Source organism: Anguilla rostrata, chromosome 7 (genome assembly GCF_018555375.3).
Source record: "Anguilla rostrata isolate EN2019 chromosome 7, ASM1855537v3, whole genome shotgun sequence".
NCBI lineage: Eukaryota > Metazoa > Chordata > Actinopteri > Anguilliformes > Anguillidae > Anguilla > Anguilla rostrata.
This window is the reverse complement of record NC_057939.1, coordinates 49,635,496-49,654,576: the sequence shown is the minus strand read 5'-3', so window position 1 is coordinate 49,654,576 and position 19,081 is coordinate 49,635,496. Positions and strand designations below refer to the sequence as shown.

The 19,081-nt window shown below is 40.7% G+C and overlaps 1 long non-coding RNA gene across 1 annotated transcript in view; it reads left to right on the top strand.

The window, feature by feature from the left end:
* LOC135259937 (uncharacterized) overlaps positions 1–19,081 on the top strand; it is a 92,646-nt gene that overhangs the window by 31,283 nt on the left and 42,282 nt on the right. The window lies entirely within an intron of this gene.

Sequence of the window (19,081 nt, the reverse complement as noted above, 5' to 3'; positions counted from 1 at the left end):
ACTAAGGTGAAGTAAATTATGAAAAATTATTGGTGGCCCAAACAAATCCAAACAAGCGGTAATGAACTTGTAATGAAGTATGCCCTCAGCCTTTCAAAGTGCATTTGGCATTCACATTACAGGAAGGTTATTACAATTATAAATCTCAAGTAAATACCAATTAATACAGAATGAGTATTGAATTGCGCATTTGCGAGGTCATTATAGTGAAATGATCTATTATCTGCTTATTAGATGTTTAATAGGATCTAATAACAGTCAAGTGATTTTGATTAGACTAAAATAAGCTATCTTGCAAAATATTAATTAACGCCATTCAAAGATGCACGGTGGCAGGCTTTTGTGTGTCTGAGGCGGGTCCTGGAAAGCATTAGCAGTCCTGGCTGTGGCGCCATTTCAAGCGATGGTTTGCAATTTCTGGAAGCCATACATTGTGATGATCATTTGTATCACCAGGCCTCTTTTTGACGGGCATTTTTAAAATTTATTTATTTTTGTCGACCGAGGCATCTATCGACGGACGATCTCTTAGAAAGCACATGACAGGGAGCCCTGGGGCCCGGCCCGGCCCGGTCCGGTCCGACCCGGCCTGGCCCGTCCCGTCCCTGCGGCCAGCGTCGGCTCCGTTTGAGGCATTAGCCCGACGGACTCTTATCGGTCGCCCCCGAGCCCCGTTCGTCCCCGCCGCCCCTTGGAGATGTGATCTGGGCCGGTCTCTGCTGAGAGCGAATCACGTCACTTCACTCTGCTCCTCCATCACTCAAACGCTTCTGCTCTTATCCGCGAAGATCACCAGGCCCCTTTATTTATTATTTTTTAACTTTATATGTCCTGTGTTCAAGACCAGACGATTCCATAAATAAATGAATACATAAATAAATAAAAAGCTATAATAAACCTTATTCTAGGTTTGGTTTTTATCTTCGCTGTTAGTGATTATAACTGCCTTATGTTGTCAAATTTTGGTAGATTTGTATTTGGTATATATATTTATGTTTATAGATACTATATATTGTTGTCTGTGTGACTCACAAACATTCAGTAAATCAGAATATTTCTCATATTCTCTATCAGTATTTTCAGAGTATGGCCTGGATGCAATCACATTTGTTAGGTGGCTATGACTTATAAAAATGTTGTTTACCTTGTGCTATTTATTTTTCTCAGAAATGCATTTTGGTGACTTCATTTTGGTGATTTCCAAATTTGCCAAGCTACGTTGCTGAAGATAACCGATGTTTATATTTCATTTTGAGTGTGTAAGGGGCAGGCTAACTGTTGAAGGAATGCAGGCCTGTGTAATGGATTTGGAACAGGTTAGTTTATAGGAATAGGATAATAAAATATTTATACTGGGGAAAAGTGTGATTTCATAATTCTCAAATGTCCAAATGTTTCACATTTGCAGTTTAATTACATGTAATCATGTTATGTAATGTCACAGATGTTTTCTGTGGTATTCAAGGGTAGCAATTATGGAAGGGCAGTGGCAAAGTGGTAAGCTTAATGCAAACACATTCATTAATTCTGATATTGCCTTTTGAAATCACTTTCATATACTTTCTTGCATATTTAACATTGTGGTACACAGCTTTAGAAGGGCTTACTCTGTCAAAGGCTGGTGCATCGTGTAAGAATTCAGAAACAGTGAATGGATTAATTTATCCCTTCAAAGCACATTCTCTCTCACTCACGCTCTCTCTCTTTCTCACACATACATGCGCTCTCACTCTCTGTCATTCTCTCTCAAACATATATGTCATAAGCACTCATCGGGGTATGAGTCTGCATAATCTTTAGCGTCTCTGTAAATGTGTGCAGACTGTGAAAGCGCACTTAAAAATCTTTTTTAATTCCGCTATTTTAAGTTTAACATTTTCTAGAACAGTCCATGGCACTGTGCCTATCGAATTCCGCCAGCCCTCCAGCAAGCCCACGTGTGTTTTATACACAAAACGAAGCGAACCGTTTGTTTACGGTTCTTCACCGTCGGCTGCGATGAAGGCTGGTGGGACACAAATATGTGACAAAACTAGGAATTACACAAACCGAGCGAGAAGCTGACCCTCTGTAAGTTTTTATTTGTTTTTTTTTTTTAAAGCACAAGAGCGGTAGAGGCTGACAACAACTCGAGTGCCTCAGTGATTTTTGGCTTTGCCTTTTGTCAGACATCCCGATGTCCCACTGTGTATTTGTTTAGACAGCGCACGCTAAACATCCTTGTCTTCAATATGAATCCCAACATGGGGAACGCAGGGTAGAAGTGAATTATATATAAAGAAGGATGGCATTCATGGTGAGTTCTTTTATTTTCCTGACATCGAAGCAGTCCAGCAATATGTAGGCTATAGCACCCAGAGAGAGGCTTTTGGTTCAATGACAAAACAATAATTTTTATTTTTTTAAATGTTTTTTATCTTTTTTTGGCATAACACATAAACAATCAAACTCAATAATAAGATTGAAATCAAAATAGTACAATAAATAATAACAGTAAATAATAGCAATGATCAAAATAATATCAGTAATTACATTACAAAACGTCTAATATACCAGGCTGCTTAACCCTCTTCCTGGAGATCAACAGTACTTTCGTGTTGGTTTTCATTTCAACCCTGATTTGGCACACCTGATTCTGCTAGTTAGCAGCTGAATGAGATGTCTAGCTGTTGAATGCGGTGTGCTTTGTTAGGGTTGGAGGATGGTAGATCTCCAGGAGCAGGGTTGACCACCCCCGGTCTTATGCAGTGTCTCTATTTAGAAAGACCTGGTGGCATTTGACCTTCGTGTGGTGCGGCACGGTGGTGCAGTGGGCAGCACTGTCGCCTCACAGCAAGAAGGTCCCGGGGCCTTTCTGTGTGGAGTTTGCGTGTTCTCCCCGTGCCTGTGTGGGCTCCCCCCCCCCCCCCCGCCCCCGGTACTCTGGTTTCTCCCCACAGTCAGGTTAGGCTGCTTGGGGGGTGGCGGCCATAACAGGGCATTGCTGTAAAAGAGCATGCATGCTCTCAGTCAACCTACCCTAAATGGAGGTTAATAAATACCCTACCCTGTATAAAGACCATAAATACATTTCCAAATGGGAGCTTCTGAGAAATGCTTCTCGTAGTTCAGCTGAAAAATATGTCAAGGAAGAAGCCAAATACACTTGAGTAGACATTATCAGTGTAGAAAAGGAAAAGTGTATATTTTTTTGTAAACCGGAAAGGTCCCAGACACAATCGTTTATTTAATGGCTCATTTTGGTTTTTTTTTTTTTTTGTTTGTTTGTTTGTTTTCTCGTCTCCAGCCTAACTTACTGTAGATGGATAGCGCCATGGCGACCAGAGTTTCAGTGTTTCCCTGGCGAGTGATTGTTGGGAAAATGCTAATTGGCCTGACAAAACGTCCAGGACTAAGCCGAAATAATACTGCTACTTCAACGGCTTTCAGCTGACCTGTGCAAAATGGCCGCTTTGGCCGTTCAGTTGCCATGCTTCCTCGATTCCTATTGGCTGTCGTGATAATTTGCAAAGAGCACAATACTGGGTGCGACATTTATCTACGTTCTGCCTTGTAGATACACGTGATTATTGTATTAAAGAAGCATTTTTATTTTTCATTTTTATTTATTTTTACAATTTATGGTACCCGGCTTTCACATTCTGGACTGCGAGGAATAATTTATATTACCATGCAGCACGGAGTATGGAGAGGGCTGGGATTGTGTCCACCTACATCTGTGAAACAGTGATTAGAATTCAGTGCAGTGTGCAGAAGTGGGCCATTCCAACCTCAGTTAAATTTATGGCTTTATTATATAATGGGAACCTTTTCTGCTTTTCTACTTCTACTTTTGCTCTTGAAAATTCTTGGGGAAAATGAAACTAAAAGAAGAACAGAAGAATATTTAATGATGAGAAGAGGCAATTTAGAGTGGAGTTTGCAGTTTGCCTACATTATAAAGTAATAATCTAGCTAAAAATCTGTGCATTTAAAATTTTTATAGGTCTTAAATATCTTTTAAAATAAATCTGTATCTCACCCATGAAGTTTATTTTACATCATTATTATCCATGAAACTGATCCCATTGAATGATCAAAGATTGCATATTCTCACAAAAATGTTGCACTGCCAAGCTTATAGACAGAATTCTTTATTTCTTTTTTCTTTTACATCTGTTGACCTTGTAAATCAATTTATTGGAGAGGACAACTTCAGAGTTGAAATTACAAAAAAAAGAGGGAAAATTCTAAGGCTGTGATGTGTTAATATTTAAAATTCTATAAACATTATTTGTACAGTCACAATCATGGTAATGGGACTGTAACGTACGATTAAAACGAGTGCTTGGCAAGAATATTGTTTGCATACTTTTCATTTTCATCACTGGAGTATCAGGGACCTGCAGAACGAAACCGCTTCATGTGAAGGTTGGTGCAAAATGAGCCTCAGCCTCAAGAAAGCGGACAGGGAGAGCTTTGCTGTGACTTACCGTTGCCATACTGTGAAACTGGACTCACTGCAACACATCGACCTTAAGGACTGTGGTTTTTCTTAATTAAAACTCAAAGCGGGCGATATCAGACGGTGCGTCAACAGTAACATGAAGTGGGTATCACAAATAAATTAAACTTTTGTAATTAAGCCCGAAGAAGGTCTCATTTTGCTGCCACTGAGAGCTTTTCATGCTGGGGCATGTACTAGTTTTTTTTTTTTTTCAGGATTTGCTGAAAACATTTTGAATTAATGTTCTTAACTAATAATAGTATTCCGTTAAGAAATGGAATGTATTCCCCGGTGTTACAAACTCCAAATTAAATTGTTCAGTACTCCGAAAAGGTCATTTCCAAGCAGTGTTTAAGGTAGTGTCTCACTTTTTTCTAAATTTGTGTCACCACAAAGGATATAAGATTTACACTCCTCATTCCGTCTGCAAATTACTTCCAATGAGAAGTGTTCTGCGGAGTGAATCAATAGCATACAGTATCAGTGCTGAAATTTGGTCATTTTGTGCAGGTGAAAATGCACCACTGAAGCATACACGTTTCCTCTTCTTCTTTTGACCACATGCTGTTCAAATGCAGCCCACAAAGAAAAAAGGGTCACACCCAGAATAACCTAGAATAACAAATACAGGCTAACAAGCAAGGACTGGGCAGAAGTGCACACAACAACACACATCGCCATAGTAATGATCGAACGTGGTTGTTTTTATAATATTTTTAAGGTGAAAATCCTGCATAGTATGCCTTTAGCATCTCCACAATCACGACTGAGAGAGAGGGAGAGGATGCATGGGTGTACATGCTCTATATTTAAACTGTCTGGCTGTTCTAAACTGTTTGTTTTTTAAAATATCACATACTGTGTCGCAGTGGAGGCGATCCTCCTTCCTGGAGGTCTGGTGTATATGCAGGTAGCCCTGGCTCAATGAGTTTTAATTAGCTGAATCTGCCAACAGCAGGTCACTTTTACATTAGCCCGCAGTACAACATGTCTGTACACAAGCTGTCACTTATTAGCTTATTCAAATGTCAACTAAATGATTCGGCAACTTAAATAATTAAGACCAGAACTTATAAAAAGCGTGAAATCAGCTGACAGTGCTGTGACTGTGATGTTTATGAGAGAAGGACAACATCCCCAGACTTCTGCAGACACGGTCTTATCCGAGGAGTCTTCTGATGATGTCATAGTCACAGGCCAGTCCTCTGTCTCTCTGGAATGATTTGGCGTTCTTTCTCATAGGGAAAAGAAGTGATCAGCCAAGCCAATGCAGAACCACCACAAGGTCTTATAGTTTAGAATTATCTTTCCTGAAATCTATCCTAGTCTGTTATCTCTGTCTCATATAATTCATATGAACATATACATGCACTGTGCACAAAAGTTCTACCTCACCTTTTGACCATCAAATCACAGAATAGCTCCACCCATCAAAATCCAAATCCAAGGAATTGTTCAAAGCTCAAATGCTACACATTTACAGTGCATTATTTCTGACATGCTTCTTTTTGTGTGAGAGAAGTTAAGCACACTGAACAGTCATAACCATACCATAGAGGCGGACCTAATGCAATAGCATGTAATGTGATGAGATTCTCAGGCAATTGGTGCACTTACCTTCAGAGTGAATACATGCTGAAATGGAAACTTTTTTTTCCATGTTTTATTCTCTACTCAGCCATTATGGGGGGAGGGAAAAAAAATCCACATTAAAGACATTAACCCTTTGAACAGATCTGCTTGGAGCAGCATTATTGGTCCAGAGACATATGCATTAAACTTATGCATTTATAACCAACTTTAATTACAGCAGACAGTTTAAATCAATTCGTACATAAAGCTCAGTTGAGCTAGTATGCTCATAAAGATCGTCTACAGATGAAGGTCTATTAAGGCGGTCCACTGGTATGTAAACTCTAAGTGCTGGAATTATGGGGTAAGTGCAGTGATACATAAGAAAGGCAACTCCCTATGGCTTTCTCTGAGTATTTTCTACCACTGTGCACTTTGCATTGTTTATGAGTTTCTTTGCGCATTTTGTGGTGTTGCAAAATTGAATGAGAGAAAGCTTTGGAGTTGGAGTGTGTGCGTGCGTGTGGATGTGTGTATTTGTGTCCGCGTGTGTATGTGTCTGCATGTGAGTGTGTGCGTGTGTCTGTGTGTGTGTGTGCATGTAGGTGTGTGTGCGTGTGTGTGTGTGTGTGTGTGAGTGAGTGTCTGTGTGTGTGTGTGCGTGTAGGTGTGTGTGTGTGTGTGCACGCACACTTTATTTAAGAGAAGACGTAGCTTTTAAATACAAATCCCTCTGTTGCCCACAGAGAGCCCGTAGAGCCATTATCTGTAATTGTATTATCACTTATAAGGCCGTCCGCTGCAGGCCCAGACCAGACAGGCATGGAGCTCAGAGGGGGACCACGCCCTGAGCGGGGTGATTAAGCACCGCTTGACCCTGATAGGATGACCTTCAGCTGCCGGAGGAAATGGAAACGGTACCCGGAAGAAGTGTTTGGAGGGTTCCCCCCTGAAACCTGAAACCTGAACTTTCAGGTTGATGGCTTTGAGTTAAACCTCCATTATGCATTTGCAGAAATATATACTGTGCATATCTCTGTATTTATTGGTCCATGCTGAATTTTTATTTATTTATTTTTCTTTTTTAAATGCTACTTTTGAAATATTTTTATTTTTTAAAATGTCCTTTATCTCCTGGTCCCTTCTAAATGCCCCAGGTCCGGTTTTTTTTTTGTTTTGGTTGTTTTTTTAAATCCACTTTGATACAAATTAAATTAACAGCATAGTTTTTTTGTGTGTCAGAGACAAGAGAGCCATTTCACTGGAATAAGCTGACACTGATTTCATTTGTCTAAGTAGATAAATCATCTGTATTGAACTTGTCTTGCCGCGTGTCATTGCTTATCCCTGATTTAATTTGCCACTTCTTCTGGAAGAAGTAGTGATGTTTAAACACAGGAACTCTGAAGGTTGCACGGTCTCTGAATTTTAATTAGGGTTTTTTTCAATAAGATGCAGCTCCCAGGAAAGATCCCTGTCTCTAGAACAGTCTCTTGCATCCCCCCCCAACCCCCCCCCGCCCCCCACCAACCCCTTGTCTGTCCATTTACTTCCTTTGACATCGTAATGCAGGGTGTGGGAATGGATTTTTGCTGAGGTAAAAAATTAGAGACCATGCAGACAGATTTGGAGCTGCAGCAACTAGTGAGTGTTTTATATGGCTGCTCCCAGACTGATCACACACGGACGATTCGCTAGACGTCCGACTCACGGCGAGCGTCTCGGCCACGCCAAGAACGAGGAGACGGAAACGATCGCTGACAGTTGAAATAACAGACACCAAAAAAACGGAAGAAAAAAAACCGAGCTCAAGACGTGCGGAGATGCACACAAACATGCATTTTATTATTCGCTCTCTGGCAAATAGCTTTTTCGCGAGATGGGGTGCCTTTTAAAAACAAATATATAAATAAATAAAATGCAATCCATTAAGAGCTCTCGATAAATGCTTTGATTCTCGAGTGTGGGAAGCCAAGGGGGAGATCGAGTGCATTTATGGCTATAACTTATCCTCCATTAAAAAGACGGAGTGCCGCGTTGTGCTTTTCGAATGCGGCGTTCAAAACTCATAAGTTTTATATCGGAAAGTTAGAACGGTGCTTGAAGTGTTTCTGGGGCAAACTACGGCAACTCTCTTTCAGCAGCCGGATTTGAAACGCACCTGAAAATGATACATAAATGCTTTTAAATGTATAGCACTAAATCAGCTGATATACAAGAGCCATAGAGGTTTGCCCAATTTGTCAGTTGCTCAATTTAGTGACTAGGATGCAATATCAGCCACTCTTGCTGTAGAACTTCTGTTGGAGGTTAAGTTTCACTTTTATCTTGATGAAAAATTTCAGTTGTTGCCACTCAGTGCCTAAAACTTTCAGCCAAAGTATTTTTTATTGTGCTATGGAAATGCAATTAGTCACTGCATATTTTTAAAAAGTTATTTAAAAATAGCGGTGATTACCATATAAGACCATCAGTTTGACCTCCCCATAATTAGTTGACCTTAAAATGAGTAACCAGTTTACCGTGACCATAATCGAGCCTTGTCCAAAATATAAAATGTTATTTGATCTGAAAAGGGAACTGGAAAGAGGATATTACAGTAACTGCACCATCCAACCCATCCCCACCCTGCACCAAAAACCAGCATGACTGCATGGGATCTTTGAACACACGTACCGCAATTTGTGCCACCAATAATAACAATAATAATAATACACAATAAATACCCGCTCCACACTCGGTGAGAACACTCGTTTACCATCCGCGCCAAGCCTAGGTCATTCTCAAGGTCGTCCCCAGAGGTCTGGCTGGAGCCTCGCTCTCCACTGTACAAACTGTTTGTTTGCTCCTCTGTAATTAAGGGTCTCGGAGGGTGGCTGTTATCGCTGGTGTGCAATCAGAATGGACTGTGTGCCGACTGGTCCCCCCCCCCCTCCTCCGCCACCCCCTGCACAATCTCCATCATTGGCAAACCTTATAGAGAGGCCCCCAGAAAAGGTTTGACAAGATGATGGATCAGTTCTTCTATATTGGCTTGTTGATCCATACTCTCTGGAGTGGATATTGGCATTTGCCATTCAGATGTTAGGGCTCTGAAGTCTTGTAATGCTGATTAGTCAAACGCTTCGGCTCCCAATAATGGATGTTTAACACGGGGGCCCTTCCTCCGGGGACAGAGGGTTCCGGTAAATTGCGCAGAGGTGAGGTGCGTCCGGCCAGCAGTTTAGATGTGAAGGGGACAGTGCCTGGAGGACCTGGAGAGAAATCGATGGCGGTGCTTGTGTCAGTTAACCCCCCTCTCTCTTTGTGCAGGCCAGGCCCGTGGTGCTATCACCTGCTAGCGTGGGCCGTTAAATTTATTTACTGGACAGCAGAATGGAAACTGCATTTTCTTTAAAAAGTTTTTTTTTCTTTTAAAGATTGACAAACTTTATTTCTAGCACTTGGATTTGTTTTCTGTTGGTGAGAAGCATTCGCGTTATTAAAGATTTAAGGCTCAGTAGATAATGGCAATGATAATTACATGTTATTCTTCCCGATTCCTTCGGCAGAGTTGGAATTTACATAATGCCTCAGCTCTTATATTCTCTTGGGCCAGCCATTTCTTTAGCTTGAGAAGTTTTTTTTTATTATTGTGTTTTTCTTAAAGATTTAATGCTACTGAGTGTGTCCTAGTGAAATGCAGTAAAAGTGTAATATACCTTTGCATACACAGCATGGTGGAACTCTAACAGCTGAACAATAATGGCCACATTTATTTATGTATGTATGTATTTATTTAACCTTTATTTAATCGGAAAATAACCCATTGTGCTTGACATCTCTTTTGCAAGGGGGACCTGATATAAAATACAGTTGCACAAGACAGTTGACAAACAAGTCACAAAGTCAAATGGGGAATGAGACAGCAGTGTAACAGTAATTACAAAGCAGAGCAGAGGTTAAAAGCAGGAGCATATTTCAGTCACAGAGTCATGAGTTACATTTAATGTGTAGGCTAGGCTACACGCATGCTGTAAAAAGTACAAAATAGTAAGTTCAGTCGTACGATTTATTTGTTTATTTCAGTGCTAATATGTGATTAACTGTATTCTATTGTTAAATGCTATTCAAAACCATGGTATGTCGGCACATTTGCTACAGTGCACAGTGCTCTGTTTTTATTATGAAATTGTCTGTTGTGTTCATAACTGTGTTGCAGTTAAATAGTGTTGTATCAATTGGCCTTTTATTTGTCATGTTCCTTTGTGAAACACCCCAGACAAGACTCAGTTGAACAACTGCAATTAATACCGTCATCTCATTTCCTTTTCGTGCGATCTAATTTCCCATGAGCCCATCTGTATTAGCAGGGTCAGCGGTTTTTTACAAATTTCACGACACAGACTTTTGTAAAAAAAAATGCTGTGGCCCTCGTAGAGTTATTTTGATAAAGGCACAACTGAGAATAGGGAAGGAAAAGTTGTGCGCTTTTCTCATAATGATGATAATATCCTGTATTAAAATAGCATTCTGAGCATGCAGCCCCTTATATAAATCACCCACGGGGATGTTTGGATTAGATGTATTATTTTTCATTTTGATGTTATAAAATATTTAGGCTGCCTGACGCCCGAAAGACACGTTTGACCTTCAAGGGAGAAACATTAACCAGTTATTACTGTATTTATGCGGCTTGTCTTCCGTTTTTTTTTTCCGGGCAAGATTATAAAATCGTTTTAATTACTCAATTAACTGCCGAATATGATCCCACACCTGACAGGTAAATTGATGGATTATTAAAAACGATGCTTTTGAGCAACGACAACTGCGGGCGCAGTTAAAGGGGAGAAAAACGTGTTTTTTTTTTTAGCATTTTATAGTGTAGCTCACTGTTTATCACGCAGAGACGGGTAAATATATTATGAGATACCTGAAGGTACAAGAGCGGATGAAAGCGCGTGTCGCTATAATCACAGAGCAGTCGGCAGTCTGCTTGCTTCCCGGTCTCTCCTATGGAATTGCTGAGTCTTCATTTTTACGGCCTGCGTTCTCGCAACCAAATGTTGACAAGCCGCCTCTTGATAACTCTTCGGGAAACTGATAGAAGTGCCTTCAGAGTTGATGGCGCATTTATGCATTTTATCTCCCAGAAACAAAACAAAAACAAAACTCTGTTCTCCTTGTTGTTTTTAGGCCTTCTTTCATCTGTAAACACAAGGAGATCCTGAGGGGGCAGGAAATCCTCAATGACCCAAGATGATTGGGTTCCACATTGATTATAGTCTTTTTCTCTCGACCCGATTAAAAAAATCGAACCTTTGTGTATGTCAGTTGCGCTGCGTTTTTGTTGCCGGGCGACAGATTCTCGAAGGGCATTTTGCTCGTTAGCCCCATCTCCTTGTGCTAGTCAACCCTTTCCACGTATGCCACGTTTGCTTTGATTGGTCTGAAGCACTCTTAAACCTCCCTTCTCAGAGTTGATGTAAGTTTTCATAAATGCATCCAACATGCATTTATGAAGTCTGAACATAAGCATTTGAGGTATCTATTTACTGCACTATAAAAAATAACCTGCAAATATTTTTTGAACAAGCTTACTCTACAGGGTTGGAGTCCTGATCGATGTGGTCACTTCTGGCACTACGATCCTTACTTCACTCTAGTGTTTCTTTTGCGCCTCTACATCATGAAACCTATGCACTTGTTGTACGTCGCTCTGGATAAGAGCGTCTGCTAAATGCCTATAATGTAATGTAATAATGTAAAATATGGCAACAGCTCGAAAAAAAGTTAACAATCTCAATGGGGCTTTTTGTCAGTTAAGGATGAAAAACAGCATTCAGCTCTGTACACTGTGCTCCAGATAGCAACTCAAATTAAAGTTTCTTACATACTTTTACAATCATCCTTTGTGTTTAAAAGGTCACATAACTAAGCTCCAATACAATTAAACTTATCCCAGGACTCAAGTTAGAAAAAATATTCACAGTTTAGCATGGCAAGCAAGCACTAATTCCTGTGTATTTGTAAGCGAAGCTGAAAAAAGAAGAAAATATTACAGGAAATTCAGGTCCAACAATTCATTTGAGTTTCATTTTTGTGATAGTATTCAAGTGTCTTGCGAATATAAATGATCCATGTATCAACACCGAAAGGAGATGCCAATAACATATATGCTGACAGCGAACCAGCACCTTTGAGATTAATAGATCTCCAATACAATCTTTATTTTCCTTTATCAGCTGGATATGTAGTCTGCCATTCAAACTGCTCTTTCCAAAGGCAAGGGCTTCTGTCAACATTTGAAAAGAAATTTGCTATTACAGTACTTTTGTGCTTTTCTGCTGAGTGAAACCCTTGCATACATTTTAAATGCCTCCATTTTTCTTCAGGTGGAGTGCAGAACAAACAGAGTGTGGATTTATATATCAGAGAGTTGTGTATGATGTTTTGGCATTCAATTATATCTTGTTCTCTTAGGAAGAGGAAAAAACTTCAGTGGTTCTTTAATGGATGTTTTTTTTTTTTTTTTTTTTTTTTATTTCCTCCCTGAAACTTTCTACAGCCCTTAGCATTTTTTCTTTTAATCAATAGAAGATATCCAGATCTGTCACTGAGTCATTCCCTGTCTCACAGACGGTGTACGGTACATTCTAACGTTTAATTATTCAGAGGCCAATATCAGGCCTATGGAAATTTCTATACGGCATTTCCTGGAAAAGTCAACAATCTTTTTGTTCACATTGAAATTCACATCATAGAACTGAAATACTTCATGCCTGACTTATATAGGCCTAACCAGAGTAATGATACAGGTATACTAGGCATGCATCCTAATAGCAGGTGTGAAAACTAAAAAATAAGAGCATATTCATTCAACAAACTTGATATGTATTTTTTTCTTTTCATTTGTGGAGATGCCTGTGGTAAGTTTTTTGGAAAACTATTGAAAAGATGACTCTTCAATAGAATCAGTAAAGTCGGATTTCTGGGCAGGTTCAAGTGCCAGTTGGCAAACCTGAAAAAAAGAGAGAGAGAGAGAGCATGTGGGCCCTTTCTCTGCTCGATTTGACAGACACCTTGTCAGCTGGAAAGCTCTCCCGCGCTCGGAGGTCTGGACCTCTCCCTGCCAGGCGCAGGAAACGTGGGAAACGCGGTCCAGGCGCTTGGATATGCATGGCCGCCCCTGCCTCCGGGATGGCTGAAGGGAACGCCGTCTGCAGTTTTCACCTGCGCCCATAAAAATGCCCCAAAACGACAGGAAAACTCTTTGCCGCGGATTTCATCAGATTTTCGTCCAAGGGGCGTGTGGAATTATCTCCTCCTTTTATATATGTTTTCAATAATCGCTTGCATACCGATGCTCTTAATACGGTTTATGACTCTAAACTTTCAGTTCTACCTGCTTTACTGTCGGCCTAGGGAATGACCATACCATTAACCATAATTTGAAGCCAGGATATAATTACTCAGTTGTTTTTTTTTTTTATTATTATTTTTTTTAAATCTTGCGATTGCAAGATGTGTTTAATTAATAGATGGCTGCAAGCCATATTAATGCGTGTATCTAACATCCATGGAGCTCAGGACTTTTATAGTGCCTCCTACCCCTACCTTTCTTCGTTTTTAGGAAACGCTGTCTCACCGCGGTGGTGGCTATCAATTTTAGCAGTTCCGTTCCCCCGGGAAGGAGATGGGGGGGGGTGTGTGGTGGGTGGGTGGGGGGGGGGGGTGTTCGCGTTGTACCTTGTATCCCTGTGTCATCCTCTAATGTTTGAGATAGCGTTTCGTCGCCCCCTGTCTCGGTCTGATATTTGCAAATCCAATAAAATCCTATTGCGGAGACATGATCGGGAATACATTACCGTGCTTTCGCCGTCGCTGAGCACTTAAGACCCTGCGCATATTAGAATGTACTTCACTGCAAAGCCTGCGCGAGGTTTATTGACAGACAGTCCGACATGTTCCCCTGCCACCCCTCCCCTAGCCTGCCGCTTCTTTCGATGCGACCTGGTAATGTGAAATCTAACGGGAAACTAAAGGCTCTGTCTGCGGGGTGACTGCAAAGAGCATCTTGCAGTATGTACAACGATAGGCTGGTCCTTCGGCATTGGTTAATCTCAATCCAGGACCGGGCGGGAAGCACTGTTAAACTTTATGTTCCTGCACCCTTTTCAGCAGTAGCCAGCAGCCAAATTGTCAACATAATGTCACGCTTTCATTTCATACTGAAATGAGCACTGGGTCTGAATCACTGCTTCTTCATTATGAAACCAGGGTAACTGAACTGAAATGCAGTGCTGTCTCATTTCTACAGGAAGTCTTTATATTTCTACCGTGACACCAATGGTTTCTCTCCTGCCTCTTATTTGGTCCTTTTAGCCGAGGAGCCTCTAAATTAATTCAAGTGTTCGTGTTTTATGTAAAAGCTCCCTCCCCACCCAACATTTAAATGGAGGATCTGTCATCTCTACAGGGAAATAAGCCCAAAATCAAACTAAATCCTTTCTGATGTAATGACAGTGCATAGCTCTGCTTCTTTGTCAGACTGAGTCTGTTTCTGTCTCGTTTTGACTAACATGTACTCAACGGTCGATGTGAAATAGTTGGACTGAAACTACCGCCGTGTCAGATTTGTCCTTAAAGTATGCGCTGGCTTCTGTCTGATAGAGTCTGGTTTGAGTCAGAAGCACACAGCCCCAGCACAACGGTTTATGGAATATGCTAAAACCGGGATGTGTAATTAACGATTTTTAAAATTAATTGAGTAATGTGAAAATCCTTAATTAACGTTAAACACGTGGGAATTTAGTCATGCTGCAAAATCCCAGAAATATTAATAAAAATGCATCAGCATAGAATTCTCTGACCTATATTTTAATGGGAAGTTCTGTTGCTTGGAGATTAGATATCTTTCTAGTTTTCTTAGTGCCACATTGGCACTAAGAAATCTTTTTATTCTCTGACTGAGTTTCTCTATGGATGAAAGATGCTCTATGAGTAACGTTTAAAGTGTTCTGTTAGTGCGTGTGTTTCAATTAACATGTCAATTGATAATATCACAAATGTCATTTTAAGTCTCATGAATGTTACCCATTAAAGGCCTTCGCTATATTTTATTATTTGTGAAAGAAAACTTGCAATCAGTTGGCTGGGACACATTGACCCAGAAGCAAGTCTCTTTGGACTCTATCCCTTAAATGTTATGCATTTTAGAATGTCTTGAAAAATTATTTTGAAATGTTTTTTGTTTTTTTTTTCATTTTGATTTTGAAAAGGTCTTTTGGCAACCCTCGTTTCCAACACAAGGCTGGAATGCATTTTATAACAAACTCGCTTATTATTCTTGGAGCCATTATTTCATGTACTTTTGTGAAGCCTGCATAGCTGACTCTCTGGCGCGAAGACGTACGCACTCTGAGATTCATAAGTAAACAAAAGGGGAGAGAAGGGGATGCATGCTGCAATTTGACAGACAGACAATTGAGCCCTTTGATTCGCAGCTGAAGGATAAAAGGGCGTGTGCTGGGTTGCTGAATAACTTGCCAAATATCTTTTTATTCCATTAACGGTCCTCGAGCTGAACGACGAGATAATGGCAGATCTGTTTCCTTTCTGTTGGAATAAGTGGCTGAGTTCTGTAAACGTTTCTGCCTCCTTGATATTGCAGGAACCAGTCGAGGCTGTAATTAGCCACTTCTTGGAGTCCGGCACAGCGGGACACGGCTGGATTTGTCATGCCTGGAGTCGGGTATCTTTTACGTTTCCCGTGGTTATCTTTGCATTAGGCTCCCCCAGCAACACACTGGGTGGCCACACGTCACCAGGTGGCCTCAGCAAGCAAAATGTGTGCTAGCTCTACTGTAGTACAGTGTGGAACATGTTGTGTGGGGGAAAACAAAGCCACTGGCTTGCTGATGAGTTACAATTGCAATTTATCCGTAGCATTCCTTGCAAAAGTGTGGGTGACCATGAAGTTTTAACACTTAAATCAATTTTAAGGTTTATTGGCAAATGCTGTCTGTTTCTCTAGAAATAAAAGTATGCCCATAAATTCTATGATTTCCGCTCTGCAGAAAGAAATACTTTTTTTGTTGCTTAATATAAATGTTGTCTGTGTTTACTCAATGATCCCTCAAACTTCACCGCATCTAAGTGTCACAAATCAAACAAATTCTATCTTTAAAAATTGCTTATGGAACACTGGTGGAGCTGAGTTGTAGTGTCACTGACATTTGCAAAAAAAACAACCAAGTTTGTAGATCATTTCCCTAGGAAAGAGACTTCTGGAAATTCTCAAACTTGGTGTTTATGTCAGCAAAGCTGTGGTCGATGCCCGATGGCTCGCCCAATCTTCCCTCTACTGATGTCCTGCCAACAGTCCTCCCTTGTGCAATGATAGTACATTGCCATTTACTGAGAAATACTCTGTAATACCACAAATAATATGCTTGATTGAATGGAAGCATTCCAAAGATTTTTGTTGCAGGCCAATGTCTTGTACAGTCAGTGTTGCCTAGTAATACATTCTTGTTATTTGTTATATTCTGATATATGTCCCCTGATACCAATATTGCAATTTTGCAATATATTTCTGTATATTTTGTGATGCATTTCTCAAGACAAATTTTAATACATTGTATGATACAAGTAATAGCTTCTTGTCTCACAAATCTTGATGACTATCTTTTGGTAAATGATAAACCATCCATGTAGCAAATATATTGGATCTCCCTAAATGGGAACATACTTCTGTTGAAGAAGGGCTTCTTCTCTACCTATTTCATCATTGCCCTGAATAGGAAAAAGTGCAACATTAGAAGCGATTTAAGGTGACGACCTTATTTCCTCCTCTGTACTTCTGTTTGGTGATGCACTGCCGAAATACTTCCCGAAATTGATAAGAGTGCCGGGCAGCGTGCCCGTTATGAATATTACAGGGGCATTTTTCACCGCGAAGTCAGCTTAAGAGTGGCAGGAACGCTGTGTGTGCTGAGTCTGGTCTGATGCTAATGCCTCCTCTGAAAGACGTCGCGCAGCCAGACGCTAAACCCGTTTGAGAGAAGCGAACGTTTGCGTTCAGACGGAATTCTTTGCGTATTCCGGCGGATGGGCATGATTAAGCCTTTGAGGCCTAATGGCTTGTCAGACGTTGAGTTGCTATTTATGTATGTACCGCGGAGAGAAGAGCTAGATCTCAGTCGGACTGGCAGGTTTCCGACCGCTCGTTTGTAACCGATGGGGGAGCGGGGGGGGGGGGATATGGGAAAGCATGCTAAAATATAGCCGGGGATTTTGACTTTCACAAAAAAAAGTTGAAGGTTGGAGTGAGTCATATATTCCAAAAAGTAGGCCTTTCTCAACCCGGATGGTTTTTTCAGAAAGCCAATTCGTGGCAGGAAACATTACCCCATCACAGATCACTAGATGCTGTTCACAAGGTGTCAAAAGGACAGATTGATCATGCTGCTCGGAGACGCTGCACTATGGACCGGGACAGTAAAATAACGGTACGGACGACAGCGCTGACATAACTTGGAATGAAGCATTTTAACAGCAAGTTGCTAACGGGGGGAAATGCTTAACACAAGTCCGCTCCCTCCCGGCGCACAAACCCCACGGCCTTACGGAGTTCGTTTGCCGATCCTTACCTAATATTAATCTCGGTAAGGTTACGGAAAACGAGAAAGTATTGCAGACGAGCTCAGCATCAGCGCCTTGCTTCGTTTTCAGATATAATTAGCTAGATAGTTATTTTTGTTTGTCTCCAATATCGGTGGCTCCTTAATTTATGTGCAATTTGCTTTTAATTAGAGTTCAATATAATTAGAATAACAACATCAATGCATATTCAATACATGCAATTTATATGCAATTAAAAAACCTATTAAAACATAATTAGAGAACTTCTTAGTGCAAAATCCATTTGTAAAAAAGTGCACTGTTTAAGTGCGTATCAGTAACACGTAGCAAAAATATCTTAACGAATACGAAACCTTCGCCTACATAAGTCTTGCAGGAAGGAACTCAAAGACTACAATCATTTCTTCTGATCACACGTAAATAGTATAATTCCTCAACCATTCCATATAAAAGCATACATTACTTTGATTGCAGAGATGCAAATGAAAAAGTATATTTTTATTTTTAGACTAAAATAAGAAGACAGCAGGATACAATCAATAAGCAGTCAATGATCTCATTAATTTACATTTGGGGGAAAAAATGAAAAAAAAACCTTTACGCATTACTGTCATTTTCAGTTATTTTCTGAAACCTTTTTTCACAAGGTTTAAGGCTGGAGACACAGCTTAGGTCAGCGGTGGCAGGCGGGGCCTGTTGCATTGTGGAAAGATACTCTGTCCTCTGGGCGTCGCCTTTTGGAATATAACGCGCCCGCCGCTGGTGTGCGGTATAACCTTGAGCTGCAGCAGTTTGGCCTTTGGACACTCCCCATCCCAGCCCCAGCGCCGTCTCTTATAAATCAAGACGTCGCCGGATTTTTTTGGAATGAATCAGCACTTTGGGTGATACTGATTGAATTTTATCTTGATTTCATAAAACATTTAGACAAACCAATTAATGGGGCGCCCGACGAAGGCCACCAGCACTTAATCCATCACGCTGTCGCTGGCGTAAAATCGGAGTGACACTAATTTAGTCGATGCGTTGACGCGTTTGCGATCGTGCACAATAAAACGGAATGTGATTAGAGGACGCGTGCGAACGGGGCGAGGGTTCCTGTGAGCGAGCGTTATGCAGTAGCTACCGCTCCGGTTTCAATAACTCCGTTATCTTTCACCTAACACGGCGCTCATACCGTTTATAGCATGACGGATTTTGACGCTCTTGCTTTTAAAGCTTTTTTTCCCCCCCCCCTTTTCATTTCCTTCTTATAAAGGTCAAGTTTTACATCTTGCTTGGAGCCTTTAATGACTAGTTTAAATATTGTATCTACTTTTGATGATGTATCTGTGACACACTCTTATTAGGACAGTTAACTCCACTTACGTTGCATTGCATTTGTGTGTTGAAATGACT